This window comes from Belonocnema kinseyi, chromosome 5 (genome assembly GCF_010883055.1).
Source record: "Belonocnema kinseyi isolate 2016_QV_RU_SX_M_011 chromosome 5, B_treatae_v1, whole genome shotgun sequence".
In the NCBI taxonomy this organism is placed as follows: Eukaryota; Metazoa; Arthropoda; class Insecta; order Hymenoptera; family Cynipidae; genus Belonocnema; species Belonocnema kinseyi.
Genome location: NC_046661.1, coordinates 53,210,889 through 53,217,046, shown reverse-complemented (window position 1 = coordinate 53,217,046; position 6,158 = coordinate 53,210,889). Strand labels below are relative to the sequence as shown.

The window sequence follows — 6,158 nt, the reverse complement described above, 5'->3', positions numbered from 1 at the left end:
CAGCCTTGGAGGAGATTATGTTGAGAAATAAAAAAAAAAAATTCTTAAAAACGTTGTTTTTCTTGGTCAGGCCGGAAACTTATCAATCCACCCTCGTATTCCGAAAAACATTGGTTTGCACAAAATTATGTTTGATTGTTAAAAAGGGACTGTTTTTTAACGTCAAGTGATGGGGACCAAAAATCGGAGTAGGTATTTTTAAGAAGCCCAATAATCATAAACTCTACTGAGACTGGGAAATTCTCAAAAATATTAATTTTTGACAAAGTCATATATACATGGTAGAAAAGGGTTGATTTTATACGTCAAGGGTTGAAGCCCAAAAATCGGAGTGGATATTTTCGAGGAGCCCAAAAATCAGAGACTACTTTAACACTAGAACATTTTCAAAAATATTATTTTTCGACAAAGTCAGATATACATGGTAGAGAAGGGTTGATTTTATACTTTAAGGGTTGAAACCCAAAAATCGGAGTGGATATTTTGGAGCAGCCCAAAAATCAGAGACTCTACTGAAACTGGAAAATTCTCAAAAATATTAATTTTTGACAAAGTCATATATACATGGTAGAGAAGGGTTGATTTTATAAGTTAAGGGTTGAAGCCCAAAAATCAGAGACTATTTTAACACTAGAAAATTCCCAAAAATATTATTTTTTGACAATGTCATATATACGTGGTAGATAAGGGTTGATTTTATGCGTTAAGGGTTGAAGCACGAAAATTAGAGTGAGTATTTTTGAGGAGCCCAAAAATCAGAGACTGCATTAACACTAGAAAATTATCAAAAATATTATTTTTTGACAAAGTCGTATATATGTGTTAGAGAAGGGTTGATTTTATAATTTAAGGGTTAAGCCTTAAAATCAGAGTGGATATTTTCGAGGAGCCCAAAAATCAAAGAATACATTGACACTAGAAAATTCTCCAAAATACTATTTATTAACAAAGTCATATATACATGGTAGAGAAGGGTTGATTTTATACGTTAAGGGTTGAAGCCCAAAAATCAGAGTGGGTATTTTCGAGGAGCCCAAAAATCAGACACTCTACTGACACTAGAAAATTCTCAAAAATACCAGCAGTGACTTCTGGGCATTAATTCTTAGCGTATAAACTCCAAACTTCTCTACCACGTATATATGACTTTGTCAAAAAATAATACTTTTGAGAATTTTCTAGTATAAGAAGAGTCTCTGATTTTTATGCTCCTCTAAAATACATACTCTGATTTTCCGGCTTCTACCCTTAACGTATAAAATCAACCCTTCTCTACCAAGTATATACGATTTTGTCAAAAAATAATATTTTTGAGAATTTTCTAGTGTTAAAGTAGTCTCTGATTTTTGGGCTCGTCAAAAATATCCACTCGGATTTTTGGGCTTCAACCCTTAACTTGTAAAATCAACCCTTCTCTACCAAATGTATATATGACTTTGTCAAAAAATAATATTTTTGAGAATTTTCTCGTGTTAAAGTAGTCTCTGGTTTTTGGGCTCCTCGAAAATATCCACTCCGATTTTTGGGCTTCAACCCTTAACGTATAAAATCAACCCTTCTCTACCATGTACATATGACTTTGTCAAAAATAATTATTTTTGAGAATTTTTCAGTGTCAGTAGAGTTTATGATTATTGGGCTTCTTTAAAATACCTACTCCGATTTTTGGTCCCCAACACTTGACGTTAAAGAACAGTCCCTTTTTAACAATCAAACATAATTTTGTGCAAACCTATTCTTTTTCGGAATATTACAGTGTTACTATAGTCTTTGATATTTTTCGAATTTTACGGTTCAAATGGAGTCTCTGATTTTTGGTCTGTTCAAAAATGCCAACATCAAGGTCTAAGTTTTTATTATTAGGTTGACGTTTTTTTACACAGGGGTGGTTTTTCTAATATAATGTTGAGTGCATTTGAGACTCTAAAATGAGCGAAAAATCTAGTGCATTTTGGATTTTGCAAATTTTATTTTTTGCAAGGGGTTGGTTTTTTGAAAATAGGGGTAGGGTTTTAATTTTTTTCATGCATTATAGAGCCCAAAATAAGCCAAAAATTCTGTTTTTCTTTGTTTTTTCCGAATTTTATTTTTTACATAGGGGGTGGTTTTATATTTTGTAGGGGTGGTTTTTGGAAATTGGTTGTTGTTGCGTTTAAGAGCCCAAAAAAAGCCCAAAATTCTGACGTGCTTGATTTTTTTCTTTCAATTTTTATATAGTGGCTTGATTTAAGTCAGCACCTCCACTAAAAATTTCAATTTTCACAAAAAGTAGCGGAGCCCAAAAATCGGCAATACAGACCAAAAAAGCCCAAAATTCTGACATAAAGAAATTTTGGAATTTCCTTTGTGGAGGTGCTAGCTTGATATACCTTCCACAAAGTACCCGTAAAGACCCCATTGGGTTCCCCATTCGGTTCCTTTTTAAAAAGCTCGAAAAAAAGCAAAATCAACTTTTAAATGGTTGAAATTCGGATTCTACGTTAAAATTCTCTGTAGAAGGTCACGGAATAATCGCAATAGTTGCGTCTTTATTTTGAGGAAAACTTGTATTGTTTCAGGCAAGCTGGCGAAGCAATGTTAAGGACACCTTGAATCGCAATATTTAGGTAATTTTCAAAGAGCGTGCAATTTCGAGTGCGGCTCGCTTTGCTCGCAGATTTCAGTGCGCCTAGATTGCACGTCTGTTGAATCTGGTGCTTCGCGCCAGATAAGAAGGATATAATTATAATATAATATATTTATAATATTCCAAACAATAAATTCCATGTAATATATTTATCTCGAACTTAGCGTCCGATAATATATGTATCTCGCGCTAGGCGCTTAGACTTTGTAGTGCATCAACATTCGTGCCCAGACCTTTTAAAATTACAGGTCAAGCATCGACAACTGTAATTTCATGGTTCTTAATACTATTTGGTTAAAGCTCCTTTGGCTTGATTCTAAAGCGTCTCTGAAAGAAAAAAAAATTGCTGATATGTGAAGTTATTTATTATAAACAAATATTTGCAACAACTAACCAGTATGATATATTATGTTATTGTAAAGAATACTTATGCACCGAAATAGCTCATTTAGAGCAATGAGGTGAAATTTGATCATGAAAATGTGGTATCCAATATAATTTGTTGAATTTTTTAACAATTATTATAAACAAATGCTGATTTGAACATTTTTAGACAGAAACAAACCGAATTTTCTTTCGATTGTCTTCGAATCACATTGCCTGTAATATACATTGATTTATTTTTGTCATCTGATATAATTTATTGAATTTATCAACAATTATTGCAACAAATGCATGATTAGAACAGTTTTAGGTAGAAACGAACCGAATTTTCTGTTGATTGTCTTCGAATCTCATTGCCTGTGATGAAAATTAATGAATTTTTATCATCTGATATAATATTTTAAATTTATCAACAATTATTATAAACAAATACATGATTTGAACAGTTTTAGGCGGAAACGAACCGAATTTTCTCTTGATTGTCTTCGAATTTCATTGCCTGTGATGCCAATTAATGAACTTTTGTCATCTGATACAATTTGTTAAATTTGTCGATAGTTATTATAAAAAAATGCGTCATTTGAACAGTTTTAGGCAGAAACGAACCGACTTTATTTCCGATTGCCTTTGAATCTCATTGCCAGTGATGCTCATTGATATTTGTCGACTCAAAATATCATTCAATTTTTTATGAACGAATCATTCGAACAAAATCCTATTATCGAAATTTAAATGATTCCAGTTCTCATTTCAAGAACGATTTATTTTACAATCAAGAGCGCGAGAGCACTTAGGATGAAAATCACTATCTATATGTCTCCAGCTTCATCTTAGATATGACAAGTATACATCAGATGAGATGAGTAATTTATGCACAAGATCAGTTTTAGTGGCTAACCGACTGCACTTACGACTCTTGTATTCGCGGAATCGTTTAAAATCTTTATTATGGGCTTCTTAATCTTCTTCAGACAAGCTTTTAAAATTCATTTTCGTCCCATTTGGAAATGTTATGTAATTTTTTTAAATTTTGCTAAATATTCTTTTAAAACTTCATTTCGAAATATTCAAAAAGCTTCTTTTTGCTTTTAGTTTTTTGAAAATATTTACATATTATTATTATTATTCTCAAAATTGTTCAAAAGCTTGTAAATAGATTTTTTAAACGATTCCAATTTTTATAGTATTAGAAAAAGTTCTGCAAAATAAAAAAAAATACCTTAAAATCTTTCAGATATTTTCCGACAATTTTTTAAATACTTAGAAATATTTTGAAAATATTTAAAAATATTCTTTCAAAATGAATGTTTTATATTAATAAATTATTATAAATTCCGCCACAAAAATAAGGATATTTTTTCCGAAACCTTTAAAAATTCTTCAGCAGCTATACTTCCAAATTATGGTCGCATCTTTATCGAAACTTCTAGATAACTTTTACACTTATTCGAATTATTTCTAAAATTTTATAAACATGTATAACTAAAAACTAAAAAATCTTAATAAATTTTCCATGGAATCTTAGCAAACCAATTTCACGATTCAAAAGTCTTTCAAAATCCTTAAAAAGTTGAAAAATTTAATTTAAATCATTCTTCTTAATTAACAAAAGGTTTTAAATCTCTGGAACCTTAAAAAGTCTTTCGAAACTTTGATAACTTTCATCAATATCATTAAAATCATTTTTTAAAATTGCTAAAAAAGCATAGCTTAAATAATAATTAAGATACTATACGTTTTCGCCTATAATTTAATTTTGCTCATCTTTTTGAAAGTGTGAAAAAGTTCACAAATTGTAGTGGGGTAGCAGAATATCAAGAGCAGAATTATTTTGTAATACTAAAAGACATTCAAAACTAAAATGTTTTCTTTTATGCATGTTTAATTGCTTCTAAAGATTCTGAAAAAATTTTTACCCTCAAATGGAATTACTTATTTGGATATTTTCTTATATTATAATAAATGAAACATTTGGTTAAAACACTTCTATGAAGTGCCCGTTCTCTTAGAAGTACCTAATATAATTTTTAATCTTCGCAATATATTGTGGATGAAAATTGGAGCAAATTTGACTTTCATGGTGAATTCATCAAAAAACCATAAAAATTATGGATTTTTGAGTTTATCTCAGCTAATATGTCTAAAACCCCATCAGGCGTTGTAAAAGGGGTGGGTGTGTGATCTTACATTATTCCTATGACCAGTCATGGGGGTGCCCCCCCCCCCACGTAGCGTTGGAAAAGCGGCAGGGATGTCATCTTACATTATTTATATGACCAGTTACAGGGGTGCCTTCCCGCCCCCACAGGGCGTTAAAAAAGGGGCAGGGATAATCAAATCTAAAAGGAAAAAAATAGTCTTCAAAATAATCCAACCTTCTCACGGTGAAGAGCGTGAGTAGGCAATAAGTCGAAACTAATGGATTTACCACTGATTTTCTGGAAAACTATTATTCTCATAAAAAAATGCTTTTAACAAAAAATGTGCATTTCGATGAGATCTACAACTTTTATTTGAAACATTTTTTTAATGCTGCATACTAGCTGAGATAAACTTGAAAAACCATGATTTTTATGGTTTTTTGATGATTTCACTATGAAAATCAAATTTGCGTCAATTTTCACTATCATATTCGTAATCAGCGCGTCAAAATACATAAGTATACGAAGTGCGTAGAAAATCGGGCATATCCCCTTTTCGGAAGTACATCCTAATATAATTTTTAAGAATTAAAACAATATACAGTCTAGACTTTCATTTCAATATTCAAATAATTGTGAAAATTAGGTACAATTTTTCTTATTTTCAAATTATCTACTGACGATCCTAACTTGGTGACAATCGCGTACCCATAGAAAAAAAGGTATCAGGTATAAACACCTGTGCACAAAAGGTTTAATAGGGTAAGTCACTGGGTTAAATGGTACAGTAGTAACACTAAAACTGTTTTCTGGGTTAAAGCTTTGGGCTCGCTGAAGGTTCTGTTTAAAATTTTCCATTTCAGTTCATACATTAAGAGAAAACTCCAAAACACTCCAGAACGTTCTAAAAATTATTTTATTTTAAAATAAAGAAATGGGCATTAATTTGATCATACGAGAGAAGGATTTGTCATCGACGCCTATTAAAATTTTTCAAATTTGATTTT

General features: G+C 31.1%; 1 protein-coding gene across 4 annotated transcripts in view; it reads right to left on the bottom strand.

The window, feature by feature from the left end:
- Positions 1 to 6,158, bottom strand: part of LOC117173178 (glutathione hydrolase 1 proenzyme-like) — a 138,535-nt gene that overhangs the window by 1,078 nt on the left and 131,299 nt on the right. The gene's annotated exons all lie outside the window — the stretch shown is intronic.